The sequence below is a fragment of the Rhipicephalus sanguineus genome, unplaced genomic scaffold (assembly GCF_013339695.2).
Source record: "Rhipicephalus sanguineus isolate Rsan-2018 unplaced genomic scaffold, BIME_Rsan_1.4 Seq4260, whole genome shotgun sequence".
Taxonomy (NCBI): domain Eukaryota; kingdom Metazoa; phylum Arthropoda; class Arachnida; order Ixodida; family Ixodidae; genus Rhipicephalus; species Rhipicephalus sanguineus.
In genome coordinates, this window is record NW_023615224.1 from 50,929 (window position 1) to 63,830 (window position 12,902).

General features: G+C 46.5%; 25 non-coding genes across 25 annotated transcripts; all 25 read right to left on the reverse strand.

Annotated features, from left to right (window-relative positions):
• Window positions 1–1,967: 1,967 nt before the first annotated feature.
• On the reverse strand, window positions 1,968–2,039 carry Trnaa-ugc (transfer RNA alanine (anticodon UGC)). The gene has a single exon. It is a non-coding gene; the product is annotated as a tRNA-Ala (tRNA).
• A 276-nt stretch (window positions 2,040–2,315) lies between these two features.
• Trnaa-cgc (transfer RNA alanine (anticodon CGC)) lies at window positions 2,316–2,387 on the reverse strand. Its single transcript has one exon. It is a non-coding gene; the product is annotated as a tRNA-Ala (tRNA).
• Window positions 2,388–2,661: 274 nt separating this feature from the next.
• Trnaa-ugc (transfer RNA alanine (anticodon UGC)) lies at window positions 2,662–2,733 on the reverse strand. The gene has a single exon. It is a non-coding gene; the product is annotated as a tRNA-Ala (tRNA).
• A 276-nt stretch (window positions 2,734–3,009) lies between these two features.
• Window positions 3,010–3,081, reverse strand: Trnaa-cgc (transfer RNA alanine (anticodon CGC)). Its single transcript has one exon. It is a non-coding gene; the product is annotated as a tRNA-Ala (tRNA).
• Window positions 3,082–3,357: 276 nt separating this feature from the next.
• Trnaa-ugc (transfer RNA alanine (anticodon UGC)) lies at window positions 3,358–3,429 on the reverse strand. Its single transcript has one exon. It is a non-coding gene; the product is annotated as a tRNA-Ala (tRNA).
• Window positions 3,430–3,699: 270 nt separating this feature from the next.
• Window positions 3,700–3,771, reverse strand: Trnaa-ugc (transfer RNA alanine (anticodon UGC)). Its single transcript has one exon. It is a non-coding gene; the product is annotated as a tRNA-Ala (tRNA).
• Window positions 3,772–4,046: 275 nt separating this feature from the next.
• Window positions 4,047–4,118, reverse strand: Trnaa-ugc (transfer RNA alanine (anticodon UGC)). Its single transcript has one exon. It is a non-coding gene; the product is annotated as a tRNA-Ala (tRNA).
• A 277-nt stretch (window positions 4,119–4,395) lies between these two features.
• Window positions 4,396–4,467, reverse strand: Trnaa-cgc (transfer RNA alanine (anticodon CGC)). Its single transcript has one exon. It is a non-coding gene; the product is annotated as a tRNA-Ala (tRNA).
• Window positions 4,468–4,743: 276 nt separating this feature from the next.
• Window positions 4,744–4,815, reverse strand: Trnaa-ugc (transfer RNA alanine (anticodon UGC)). The gene has a single exon. It is a non-coding gene; the product is annotated as a tRNA-Ala (tRNA).
• A 276-nt stretch (window positions 4,816–5,091) lies between these two features.
• On the reverse strand, window positions 5,092–5,163 carry Trnaa-ugc (transfer RNA alanine (anticodon UGC)). Its single transcript has one exon. It is a non-coding gene; the product is annotated as a tRNA-Ala (tRNA).
• Window positions 5,164–5,435: 272 nt separating this feature from the next.
• On the reverse strand, window positions 5,436–5,507 carry Trnaa-ugc (transfer RNA alanine (anticodon UGC)). Its single transcript has one exon. It is a non-coding gene; the product is annotated as a tRNA-Ala (tRNA).
• Window positions 5,508–5,783: 276 nt separating this feature from the next.
• Trnaa-cgc (transfer RNA alanine (anticodon CGC)) lies at window positions 5,784–5,855 on the reverse strand. Its single transcript has one exon. It is a non-coding gene; the product is annotated as a tRNA-Ala (tRNA).
• A 276-nt stretch (window positions 5,856–6,131) lies between these two features.
• Window positions 6,132–6,203, reverse strand: Trnaa-ugc (transfer RNA alanine (anticodon UGC)). Its single transcript has one exon. It is a non-coding gene; the product is annotated as a tRNA-Ala (tRNA).
• A 272-nt stretch (window positions 6,204–6,475) lies between these two features.
• On the reverse strand, window positions 6,476–6,547 carry Trnaa-ugc (transfer RNA alanine (anticodon UGC)). The gene has a single exon. It is a non-coding gene; the product is annotated as a tRNA-Ala (tRNA).
• A 276-nt stretch (window positions 6,548–6,823) lies between these two features.
• Trnaa-cgc (transfer RNA alanine (anticodon CGC)) lies at window positions 6,824–6,895 on the reverse strand. Its single transcript has one exon. It is a non-coding gene; the product is annotated as a tRNA-Ala (tRNA).
• A 276-nt stretch (window positions 6,896–7,171) lies between these two features.
• Trnaa-ugc (transfer RNA alanine (anticodon UGC)) lies at window positions 7,172–7,243 on the reverse strand. Its single transcript has one exon. It is a non-coding gene; the product is annotated as a tRNA-Ala (tRNA).
• Window positions 7,244–8,243: 1,000 nt separating this feature from the next.
• Window positions 8,244–8,315, reverse strand: Trnaa-ugc (transfer RNA alanine (anticodon UGC)). Its single transcript has one exon. It is a non-coding gene; the product is annotated as a tRNA-Ala (tRNA).
• A 625-nt stretch (window positions 8,316–8,940) lies between these two features.
• Trnaa-ugc (transfer RNA alanine (anticodon UGC)) lies at window positions 8,941–9,012 on the reverse strand. Its single transcript has one exon. It is a non-coding gene; the product is annotated as a tRNA-Ala (tRNA).
• A 275-nt stretch (window positions 9,013–9,287) lies between these two features.
• Trnaa-ugc (transfer RNA alanine (anticodon UGC)) lies at window positions 9,288–9,359 on the reverse strand. The gene has a single exon. It is a non-coding gene; the product is annotated as a tRNA-Ala (tRNA).
• A 617-nt stretch (window positions 9,360–9,976) lies between these two features.
• Trnaa-ugc (transfer RNA alanine (anticodon UGC)) lies at window positions 9,977–10,048 on the reverse strand. The gene has a single exon. It is a non-coding gene; the product is annotated as a tRNA-Ala (tRNA).
• A 276-nt stretch (window positions 10,049–10,324) lies between these two features.
• Trnaa-ugc (transfer RNA alanine (anticodon UGC)) lies at window positions 10,325–10,396 on the reverse strand. The gene has a single exon. It is a non-coding gene; the product is annotated as a tRNA-Ala (tRNA).
• Window positions 10,397–11,337: 941 nt separating this feature from the next.
• On the reverse strand, window positions 11,338–11,409 carry Trnaa-cgc (transfer RNA alanine (anticodon CGC)). The gene has a single exon. It is a non-coding gene; the product is annotated as a tRNA-Ala (tRNA).
• A 277-nt stretch (window positions 11,410–11,686) lies between these two features.
• Window positions 11,687–11,758, reverse strand: Trnaa-ugc (transfer RNA alanine (anticodon UGC)). The gene has a single exon. It is a non-coding gene; the product is annotated as a tRNA-Ala (tRNA).
• A 276-nt stretch (window positions 11,759–12,034) lies between these two features.
• Trnaa-ugc (transfer RNA alanine (anticodon UGC)) lies at window positions 12,035–12,106 on the reverse strand. The gene has a single exon. It is a non-coding gene; the product is annotated as a tRNA-Ala (tRNA).
• Window positions 12,107–12,381: 275 nt separating this feature from the next.
• Window positions 12,382–12,453, reverse strand: Trnaa-ugc (transfer RNA alanine (anticodon UGC)). Its single transcript has one exon. It is a non-coding gene; the product is annotated as a tRNA-Ala (tRNA).
• Between the last annotated feature and the right edge of the window lie 449 nt (window positions 12,454–12,902).

Sequence of the window (12,902 nt, forward strand, 5' to 3'; positions counted from 1 at the left end):
AGCCGACGTGCCTAATGCGTGGCTGACTAAAACAAAGAACCTAGACGTGAAACGTTGCACCATGCTGCCGGTCTCTTCTTCGCCATCAACTTTCGTTTCCTGCACAGCCAGCACGTCTATGTCGCGTTCCGTTAAAAGCCGGTAAAGCTGGCTTTGCTTCCTTTTCCCTGCCAGGCCTCTCACGTTTATGGTGGCGACTTTTAACGGACATGCAGGAGCCATTTTAACGAAAGGAAAAGAGACCAGCAGCACTGTGCTTACCTCTCACGTCTAGCACGTGGCTAGACGACGCCATCGCCGGCGGTGCCGTCCGGCGCCGGCACTTGAACTTGTCCTACTGGCTCGGCGTTGCCACCTCGCTTGTCGGACGGAACGTTGGGGCGCGGACGAAGGGATGGCCGCCGTACCTGGGCAGTCTTGGCCGGAGGTTCCTCGACGCCCGGCGTCATGGCTTGGGTGCCGTCGTTGCTAGTCTGGGGGTGCGGGCGCTTCGACGCCACGGCGGCACTGGTAGGCGTCTGGACGCCCCCCTTCTCTGCCTGTGGCTCGATCCGTCTTTTCTGCTCGTCGCATTTGGTTGCTGGCGAGCTCTCCGTCGCCTTCCCAGCCGCGTCGCCCGACCCTGCTAACTCACGCGCCGCTCCTTGGTGCGTCGGTTCGGTAACCTTAAGGGTGTCGGCTCCAGTAGTCGCAGGCGAGAGCTGTTTTTTCGGCTGGCTGCCCTTCGGGGCAGCCGAGTCCTCTGCCGCTTGTTTTTCTTCCGGGCCATCCCCGTTCGGGGCGTCGCCGCCGCAAGGCGCCGACGTGTCCAGTGGTCCCGCCCGCTTTCCTGCCTCGTCGGTACCACTCGCTGCCTCCTCGGCCTCGGCGGCGTCCATGAGGTCCTCGTGTTCGTCCGCCCTCGGCAGTCCGGTCGCCGACGCGTAGATGCGGACGCAGTCCGCGTCCGCTTGTCCGTAGCGCCTGCACTTCGAACACCTCGGAGCCTTGCAGTCACGGCGAACGTGACCCGTGCCGTGGCAACGCAGGCATTGCATTGCCCTCCCGGGCACCACCACGAGGGCCAATTCGCCGGCGACTCTAACCTGGTGGGGCAGGTCGTCCACCTTGAGTCCAGGCTTCAACTTGAGGAGTAGGCTCCTGGTGGTTGAGCCCTTTTCCCGCATGCCCTGGACCCGCCAACGCTCACGCGTCACCTCGGTGACGTTTCCGAAAGCTGCGAACGCTGACCGGATGTCTTCGTCCTGCACGCCGTAAAGCAGCCAATGCAGGCGAAGTTTGACCTGCTGGTCTTCGGGGTCGAAAATTACACACCGACGCCCTTTCACCTTCAGCTCCTTCATGGCGGCGAGTTTCTTAGTGGCTTCTCCGGTATTCAGGGTGACGGCCCAGACATGGTTAATCTGATAAGCCCCCACCGCCAGCACGTCGGGTAGAACACCAGCAGTCGCAAGGGCGTCTCGGAAATCTGCGACCCGGTAAGGCCTCTCACGCACGTCTCCGTGCAAGAACAACGTGTTCTGAACGATACGACCGGTAGGCAAAGTAGGCAGCACGATTTCGTAGTCCTTATCATCGTCGACGGTGATCCTGTTACCGCGGCAGGCACGGGCCGCTATCGCCGCTCCATCGGAGCCGTTCATTCTTCGTCCGCTCGCTAGCGCGGCCGGAAGTAGAATGAGCTACACCCCCGCCACGACAGGTAAGTTTAGTAACGCGTTCTTTCCTGCTCATTTGGCTTTATTAATAATAATAAAATATCTAATTGCTTCTCATTAAATCCAATTATTTGGGCATCGCGGCTTTATGCTCTTTGACTTATCACGGAAATGCGCCAATTTATTCCATTAACAAAATGGCGACGATGTCTGAACAGAACTGCGGTCTTACACGCGCAGTGCCGAGTCATCGTACCATAATATCGACAGAACACTAGCACAAAATAAAGCAAAAAAGGACGATCGTCCTGGAGGTGCCGGGGTTTCAACCCGGGACTTCTCACATGCAAAGCGAGCGCTCTACCACTGAGCTACACCCCCGCCACGACAGGTAAGTTTAATACCGCGTTCTTTCCTGCTCATTTGGCTTTATTAATAATAATAAAATATCTAATTGCTTCTCATTAAATCCAATTATTTGGGCATCGCGGCTTTATGCTCTTTGACTTATCACGGAAATGCGCCAATTTATTCCATTAACAAAATGGCGACGATGTCTGAACAGAACTGCGATCTTACACGCGCAGTGCCGAGTCATCGTACCATTATATCGACAGAACACTAGCACAAAATAAAGCAAAAAAAGGACGATCGTCCTGGAGGTGCCGGGGTTTGAACCCGGGACTTCTCACATGCGAAGCGAGCGCTCTACCACTGAGCTACATCCCCGCCACGACAGGTAAGTTTAATACCGCGTTCTTTCCTGCTCATTTGGTTTTATTAATAATAATAAAATATCTAATTGCTTCTAATTAAATCCAATTATTTGGGCATCGCGGCTTTAGGCTCTTTGATTATCACGGAAATGCGCCAATTTATTCCATTAACAAAATGGCGACGATGTCTGAACAGAACTGCGATCTTACACGCGCAGTGCCGAGTCATCGTACCATTATATCGACAGAACACTAGCACAAAATAGAGCAAAAAAGGACGATCGTCCTGGAGGTGCCGGGGTTTGAACCCGGGACTTCTCACATGCAAAGCGAGCGCTCTACCACTGAGCTACACCCCCGCCACGACAGGTGAGTTTAATAACGCGTTCTTACCTCCTCATTTGGCTTTATTAATAATAATAAAATGTCTAATTGCTTCTCATTAAATCCAATTATTTGGGCATCGCGGCTTTATGCTCTTTGACTTATCACGGAAATGCGCCAATTTATTCCATTAACAAAATGGCGACGATGCCTGAATAGAACTGCGATCTTACACGCGCAGTGCCGAGTCATCGTACCATTATATCGACAGAAGACTAGCACAAAATAAAGCAAAAAAGGGACGATCGTCCTGGAGGTGCCGGGGTTTGAACCCGGGACTTCTCACATGCGAAGCGAGCGCTCTACCACTGAGCTACACCCCCGCCACGACAGGTAAGTTTAATACCGCGTTCTTTCCTGCTCATTTGGCTTTATTAATAATATTAAAATATCTAATTGCTTCTCATTAAATCCAATTATTTGGGCATCGCGGCTTATTGCTCTTTGACTTATCACGGAAATGCGCTGATTTATTCCGTTAACAAAATGGCGACGATGCCTGAATAGAACTGCGATCTTACACGCGCAGTGCCGAGTCATCCTACCATTATATCGACAGAACACTAGCACAAAATAAAGCAAAAAAAGGACGATCGTCCTGGAGGTGCCGGGGTTTGAACCCGGGACTTCTCACATGCAAAGCGAGCGCTCTACCACTGAGCTACACCCCCGCCACGACAGGTAAGTTTAATACCGCGTTCTTTCCTGCTCATTTGGCTTTATTAATAATAATAAAATATAATTGCTTCTCATTAAATCCAATTATTTGGGCATCGCGGCTTTATGCTCTTTGACTTATCACGGAAATGCGCCAATTTATTCCATTAACAAAATGGCGACGATGCCTGAATAGAACTGCGATCTTACACGCGCAGTGCCGAGTCACCGTACCATCATATCGACAGAACGCTAGCACAAAATAAAGCAAAGGACGATCGTCCTGGAGGTGCCGGGGTTGGAACCCGGGACTTCTCACATGCAAAGCGAGCGCTCTACCACTGAGCTACACCCCCGCCACGACAGGTAGGTTTAATACCGCGTTCTTTCCTGCTCATTTGGCTTATTAATAATAATAAAATATCTAATTGCTTCTCATTAAATCCAATTATTTGGGCATCGCGGCTTTATGCTCTTTGACTTATCACGGAAATGCGCCAATTTATTCCATTAACAAAATGGCGACGATGCGTGAATAGAACTGCGATCTTACACGCGCAGTGCCGAGTCATCGTACCATTATATCGACAGAACACTAGCACAAAATAAAGCAAAAAAAGGACGATCGTCCTGGAGGTGCCGGGGTTTGAACCCGGGACTTCTCACATGCAAAGCGAGCGCTCTACCACTGAGCTACACCCCCGCCACGACAGGTAAGTTTAATACCGCGTTCTTTCCTGCTCATTTGGCTTTATTATTAATAATAAAATATCTAATTGCTTCTCATTAAATCCAATTATTTGGGCATCGCGGCTTTATGCTCTTTGACTTATCACGGAAATGCGCCAATTTATTCCATTAACAAAATGGCGACGATGTCTGAACAGAACTGCGATCTTACACGCGCAGTGCCGAGTCATCGTACCATTATATCGACAGAACACTAGCACAAAGTAAAGCAAAGAAAAGGACGATCGTCCTGGAGGTGCCGGGGTTTGAACCCGGGACTTCTCACATGCGAAGCGAGCGCTCTACCACTGAGCTACACCCCCGCCACGACAGGTAAGTTTAATAACGCGTTCTTTCCTGCTCATTTGGCTTTATTAATAATAATAAAATATGTAATTGCTTCTCATTCAATCCAATTATTTGGGCATCGCGACTTTATGCTCTTTGCCTTATCACGGAAATGCGCCAATTTATTCCATTAACAAAATTGCGACGATGTCTGAACAGAACTGCGATCTTACACGCGCAGTGCCGAGTCATCGTACCATCATATCGACAGAACGCTAGCACAAAATAAAGCAAACAAAGGACGATCGTCCTGGAGGTGCCGGGGTTTGAACCCAGGACTACTCACATGCAAAGCGAGCCCTCTACCACTGAGCTACACCCCCGCCACGACAGGTAAGTTTAATACCGCGTTCTTTCCGGCTCATCTGGCTTTATTAATAATAATAAAATATCTAATTGCCTCTCATTAAATCCAATTATTTGGGCATCGCGGCTTTATGCTCTTTGACATATCACGGAAATGCGCCAATTTATTCCATTAACAAAATGGCGAGGATGTCTGAACAGAACTGCGATCTTACACGCGCAGTGCCAAGTTATCGTACCATCATATCGACAGAACGCTAGAACAAAATAAAGCAAACAAAGGACGATCGTCCTGGAGGTGCCGGGGTTTGAACCCAGGACTACTCACATGCAAAGCGAGCCCTCTACCACTGAGCTACACCCCCGCCACGACAGGTAAGTTTAATACCGCGTTCTTTCCTGCTCATTTGGCTTTATTAATAATAATAAAATATAATTGCTTCTCATTAAATCCAATTATTTGGCCATCGCGGCTTTATGCTCTTTGACTTATCACGGAAATGCGCCAATTTATTCCATTAAAAATGGCGACGATGCCTGAATAGAACTGCGATCTTACACGCGCAGTGCCGAGTCACCGTACCATCATATCGACAGAACGCTAGCCCAAATTAAAGCAAACAAAGGACGATCGTCCTGGAGGTGCCGGGGTTGGAACCCGGGACTTCTCACATGCAAAGCGAGCGCTCTACCACTGAGCTAGACCCCCGCCACGACAGGTAAGTTTAATAACGCGTTCTTACCTCCTCATTTGGCTTTATTAATAATAATAAAATATCTAATTGCTTCTCATTAAATAAAATTATTTGGGCATCGCGGCTTTATCCTCTTTGACTTATCACGGAAATGCGCCAATTTATTCCATTAACAAAATGGCGACGATGCCTGAATAGAACTGCGATCTTACACGCGCAGTGCCGAGTCATCGTACCATTATATCGACAGAACACTAGCACAAAATAAAGCAAAAAAGGGACGATCGTCCTGGAGGTGCCGGGGTTTGAACCCGGGACTTCTCACATGCGAAGCGAGCGCTCTACCACTGAGCTACACCCCCGCCACGACAGGTAAGTTTAATACCGCGTTATTTCCTGCTCATTTGGCTTTATTAATAATATTAAAATATGTAATTGCTTCTCATTAAATCCAATTATTTGGGCATCGCGGCTTTATGCTCTTTGACTTATCATGGAAATGCGCTGATTTATTCCGTTAACAAAATGGCGACGATGCCTGAATAGAACTGCGATCTTACACGCGCAGTGCCGAGTCATCCTACCATTATATCGACAGAACACTAGCACAAAATAAAGCAAAAAAAGGACGATCGTCCTGGAGGTGCCGGGGTTTGAACCCGGGACTTCTCACATGCAAAGCGAGCGCTCTACCACTGAGCTACACCCCCGCCACGACAGGTAAGTTTAATACCGCGTTCATTCCTGCTCATTTGGCTTTATTAATAATAATAAAATATAATTGCTTCTCATTAAATCCAATTATTTGGGCATCGCGGCTTTATGCTCTTTGACTTATCACGGAAATGCGCCAATTTATTCCATTAAAAATGGCCACGATGCCTGAATAGAACTTCGATCTTACACGCGCAGTGCCGAGTCACCGTACCATCATATCGACAGGACGCTAGCCCAAATTAAAGCAAACAAAGGACGATCGTCCTGGAGGTGCCGGGGTTGGAACCCGGGGCTTCTCACATGCAAAGCGAGCGCTCTACCACTGAGCTACACCCCCGCCACGACAGGTAGGTTTAATACCGCGTTCTTTCCTGCTCATTTGGCTTTATTAATAATAATAAAATATCTAATTGCTTCTCATTAAATCCAATTACTTGGGCATCGCGGCTTTATGCTCTTTGACTTATCACGGAAATGCGCCAATTTATTCCATTAACAAAATGGCGACGATGCGTGAATAGAACTGCGATCTTACACGCGCAGTGCCGAGTCACCGTACCATTATATCGACAGAACACTAGCAGAAAATAAAGCAAAAAAAGGACGATCGTCCTGGAGGTGCCGGGGTTTGAACTCGGGACTTCTCACATGCGAAGCGAGCGCTCTACCACTGAGCTACACCCCCGCCACGACAGGTAAGTTTAATACCGCGTTCTTTCCTGCTCATTTGGCTTTGTTAATAATAATAAAATATCTAATTGCTTCTCATTAAATCCAATTATTTGGGCATCGCGGCTTTATGCTCTTTGACTTATCACGGAAATGCGCCAATTTATTCCATTAACAAAATGGCGACGATGCCTGAATAGAACTGCGATCTTACATCCGCAGTGCCGAGTCATCGTACCATTATATCGACAGAACACTAGCACAAAATAAAGCAAAAAAAGGACGATCGTCCTGGAGGTGCCGGGGTTTGAACCCAGGACTACTCACATGCAAAGCGAGCCCTCTACCACTGAGCTACACCCCCGCCACGACAGTTAAGTTTAATACCGCGTTCTTTCCTGCTCATCTGGCTTTATTAATAATAATAAAATATGTAATTGCTTCTCATTCAATCGATTTATTTGGGTATCGCGACTTTATGCTCTTTGCTTTATCACGGAAATGCGCCAATTTATTTCATTAACAAAATTGCGACGATGTCTGAACAGAACTGCGATCTTACACGCGCAGTGCCGAGTCATCGTACCATGATATCGACAGAACACTAGCACAAAATAAAGCAAAAAAATCACAGCATATCCACGGAGTGAATGATGATGAGTGGGCGAAGCTGCGGAGGTTCATCGGTAAACCGTGAATCTTCCGTGAATTCTGCCCAGTACATCATCACCGACGTGAGATCGGGCGCGTTTATACTAAAGGTTCGATGAGTTATGACGACTTGCAGCTCACTTTAATTTTACATGTACGCTGTGAATTTTCATTGTTTAGAAAACCATTGCTTTAGAAAACATCTGGCGTCTTTCGTTAAGCAACTGGCGTGTTTTCATTTTGCTTTAGAAACATCTGGCGTTCTTTCGTTTTGCTTTCACAAAACATCTGGCGTCTTTCGTTGGTTTATTTCATCAATCAACGGCGTTTTGAACAAAATTTTATTGTTTAATGACGCACAGGAGAAATCTCACCAGGCACTACCTTGGAGGTAAACAATGGCTGCTAATGGGAATGAGAGACAGAAGAAATCGGCTTTTAGCTAACACTTACACTTCTACTTCTACCAACGTTTCCTACTGGAACATGCCAATGGCTGCTAATGGGGAATGAGAGACAGAAGAATTCGGCTTTTAGTTAACGCGCACGCTGCGAATTTTTTATTGTTCAACAACGCACAGGAAAAATCTCCCACCGGCACCACCTTGGAGGTCAAAGCGTAAGATTGGTTACACACTACGACTACTACTACGACTACGAGGGACGAACGGGTGCCGCCTTAAGGAGCTTCGCCCCTAAAAGGACGATCGTCCTGGAGGTGCCGGGGTTGGAACCCGGGACTTCTCACATGCAAAGCGAGCGCTCTACCACTGAGCTACACCCCCGCCACGAGAGGTAAGTTTAATAACGCGTTCTTTCCTGCTCATTTGCCTTTATTAATAATAATAAAATATGTAATTGCTTCTCATTCAATCCAATTATTTGGGCATCGCGGCTTTATGCTCTTTGACTTATCACGGAAATGCGCCAATTTATTCCATTAACAAAATTGCGACGATGTCTGAACAGAACTGCGATCTTACACGCGCAGTGCCGAGTCATCGTACCATCATATCGACAGAACACTAGCACAAAATAAAGCAAAAAAAGGGGGATCGTCCTGGAGGTGCCGGGGTTTGAACCCGGGACTTCTCACATGCAAAGCGAGCGCTCTACGACTGAGTCACAACCCCGCCACGACTGCTAAGTTTAATAACGCGTTCTTTCCTGCTCATTTGCCATTATTAATAATAATAAAATATGTAATTGCTTCTCATTCAATCCAATTATTTGGGCATCGGGACTTTATGCTCTTTGCCTTATCACGGAAATGCGCCAATTTATTCCATTAACAAAATTGCGACGATGTCTGAACAGAACTGCAATCTTACACGCGCAGTGCCGAGTCATCGTACCATCATATCGACAGAACACTAGCACAAAATAAAGCAAAAAAAAGGGCGATCGTCCTGGAGGTGCCGGGGTTTGAACCCGGGACTTCTCACATGCAAAGCGAGCGCTCTACCACTGAGCCACACCCCCGCCACGACAGGTAAGTTTAATAACGCGTTCTTTCCTGCTCATTTGCCTTTATTAATAATAATAAAATAAGTAATTGCTTCTCATTCAATCCAATTATTTGGGCATCGCGACTTTACGCTCTTTGCCTTAGCACGGAAATGCGCCAATTTATTCCATTAACAAAATTGCGACGATGTCTGAACAGAACTGCGATCTTACACACGCAGTGCCGAGTCATCGTACCATGATATCGACAGAACACTAGCACAAAATAAAGCAAAAAAGGACGATCGTCCTGGAGGTGCCGGGGTTTGAACCCGGGACTTCTCACATGCAAAGCGAGCGCTCTACCACTGAGCCACACCCCTGACACGACAAGTAAGTTTAATAACGCGTTCTTTCCTGCTCATTTGCCTTTATTAATAATAATAAAATATGTAATTGCTTCTCAATCAATCGAATTATTTGGGCATCGCGACTTTATGCTCTTTGCCTTATCACGGAAATGCGCCAATTTATTCCATTAACAAAAGTGCGACGATGTCTGAACAGAACTGCGATCTTACACGCGCAGTGCCGAGTCATCGTACCATCATATCGACAGAACACTAGCACAAAATAAAGCAAAAAAGGACGATCGCCCTGGATGTGCCGGGGTTTGAACCCGGAACTTCTCACATGCAAAGCGAGCGCTGTACCACTGAGCTGCACCCCCGCCACGACAGGTAAGTTTAATAACGCGTTCTTTCCTGCTCATTTGTCTTTATTAATAATAATATGTAATTGCTTCTCATTCAATCCAATTATTTGGGCATCGCGACTTTATGCTCTTTGCCTTATCACGGAAATGCGCCAATTTATTCCATTAACAAAATTGCGACGATGTCTGAACACAACTGCGATCTTACACGCGCAGTGCCGAGTCATCGTACCATGATATCGACAGAACACTAGCACAAAATAAAGCAAAAAAGGACGATCGTCCTGGAGGTGCCGGGGTTTGAACCCGGGACGTCTCACATGCAAAGCGAGCGCTCTACCACTGAGCCACACCCCCGCCACGACAGGTAAGTTTAATAACGCGTTCTCTGCTGCTCATTTGCCTTTATTAATAATAATAAAATATGTAATTGCTTCTCATTCAATCCAATTATTTGGGCATCGCGACTTTATGCTCTTTGCCTTATCAGGGAAATGCGCCAATTTATTCCATTAACAAAATTGCGACGATGTCTGAACAGAACTGCGATCTTACACGCGCAGTGCCGAGTCATCGTACCATCATATCGACAGAACACTAGCACAAAATAAAGCAAAAAAAGGGCGATCGTCCTGGAGGTACCGGGGTTTGAACCCGGGACTTCTCACATGCAAAGCGAGCGCTCTACCACTGAGCCACACCCCCGACACGACAGGTCAGTTTAATACCGCGTTCTTTCCTGCTCATTTGGCTTTATTAATAATAATAAATTATCTAATTGCTTCTCATTAAATCCAATTATTTGAGCATCGCGGCTTTATGCTCTTTGACTTATCACGGAAATGCGCCAATTTATTCCATTAACAAAATTGCGACGATGTCTGAACAGAACTGCGATCTTACACGCGCAGTGCCGAGTCATCGTACCATCATATCGACAGAACACTAGCACAAAATAAAGCAAAAAAATCACAGCATATCCACGGAGTGAATGATGATGAGTGGGCGAAGCTGCGGAGGTTCATCGGTAAACCGTGAATCTTCCGTGAATTCTGCCCAGTACATCATCACCGACGCGTTTATACTAAAGGTTCGATGAGTTATGACGACTTGCAGCTCACTTTAATTTTACATCTACGCTGTGAATTTTCATTGTTTAGAAAACCATTGCTTTAGAAACATCTGGCGTTCTTTCGTTTTGCTTTTACAAAACATCTGGCGTCTTTCGTTGGTTTATTTCATCAATCAACGGCGTTTTGAACAAAATTTTTATTGTTTAATCACGCACAGGAGAAATCTCACGAGGCACTACCTTGGAGGTAAACAATGGCTGCTAATGGGAATGAGAGACAGAAGAAGTCGGCTTTTAGCTAACACTTACACTTCTACTTCTACTAACGTTTCCTACTGGAACATGCCAATGGCTGCTAATTGGGAATGAGAGACAGAAGAATTCGGCTTTTAGTTAAAGCGCGCGCTGCGAATATTTTATTGTTCAACAACGCACAGGAAAAATCTCCCACCGGCACCACCTTGGAGGTCAAAGCGTAAGACTGGTTACGCACTACGACTACTATGACTACGACTACGAGGGACGAACGGGTGCCGCCTAAAGGAGCTTCGCCCCTAAAAAAAGACGATCATCCTGGAGGTGCCGGGGTTTGAACCCGGGACTTCTCACATGCGAAGCGAGCGCTCTACCACTGAGCTACACCCCCGCCACGACAGGTAAGTTTAATACCGCGTTCTTTCCTGCTCATTTAGCTTTATTAATAATAATAAATTATCTAATTGCTTCTCATTAAATCCAATTATTTGAGCATCGCGGCTTTATGCTCTTTGACTTATCACGGAAATGCGCCAATTTATTCCATTAACAAAATTGCGACGTTGTCTGAACAGAACTGCGATCTTACACGCGCAGTGCCGAGTCATCGTACCATCATATCGACAGAACACTAGGACAAAATAAAGCAAAAAAAAGGGCGATCGTCCTGGAGGTGCCGGGGTTTGAACCCGGGACTTCTCACATGCAAAGCGAGCGCTCTACCACTGAGCCACACCCCCGCCACGACAGGTAAGTTTAATAACGCGTTCTTTCCTGCTCATTTGTCTTTATTAATAATAATAAAATATGTAATTGCTTCTGATTCAATCCAATTATTTGGGCATCGCGACTTGATGCTCTTTCCCTTATCAAGGAAATGCGCCAATTTATTCCATTAACAAAATTGCGACGATATCTGAACAGAACTGCGATCTTACACGCGCAATGCCGAGTCATCGTACCATCATATCGACAGAACACTAGCACAAAATAAAGCAAAAAAAGGGCGATCGTCCTGGAGGTGCCGGGGTTTGAACCCGGGACTTCTCACATGCAAAGCGAGCGCTCTACCACTGAGCCACACCCCCGCCACGACAGGTAAGTTTAATAACGCGTTCATTCCTGCTCATTTGCCTTTATTAATAATTATAAAATATGTAATTGCTTCTCATTCAATCCAATTATTTGGGCATCGCGACTTTATGCTCTTTGCGTTATCACGGAAATGCACCAATTTATTCCATTAACAAAATTGCGACGATGTCTGAACAGAACTGCGATCTTACACGCGCAGTGCCGAGTCATCGTACCATCATATCGACAGAACACTAGCACAAAATAAAGCAAAAAAGGACGATCGTCCTGGAGGTGCCGGGGTTTGAACCCGGGACTTCCCACATGCAAAGCGAGCGCTCTACCACTGAGCCACACCCCCGCCACGACAGGTAAGTTTAATAACGCGTTCTTTCCTGCTCATTTGCCTTTATTAATAATAATAAAATATGTAATTGCTTCTCATTCAATCCAATTATTTGGGCATCGCGACTTTATGCTCTTTGCCTTATCACGGAAATGCGCCAATTTATTCCATTAACAAAATTGCGACGATGTCTGAACAGAACTGCGATATTACACGCGCAGTGCCGAGTCATCGTAGCATCATGTCGACAGAACACTAGCACAAAATAAAGCAAAAAAAGAACGATCATCCTGGAGGTGCCGAGGTTTGAAACCGTGACTTCTCACATGCGAAGCGAGCGCTCTACCACTGAGCCACACCCCCGCACGTCAGGTAAGTTTAATAACGCGTTCCTTCCTGCTCATTTGTCTTTATTAATAATATAAAATTTGTAATTGCTTCTCATTCAATCCAATTATTTGGGC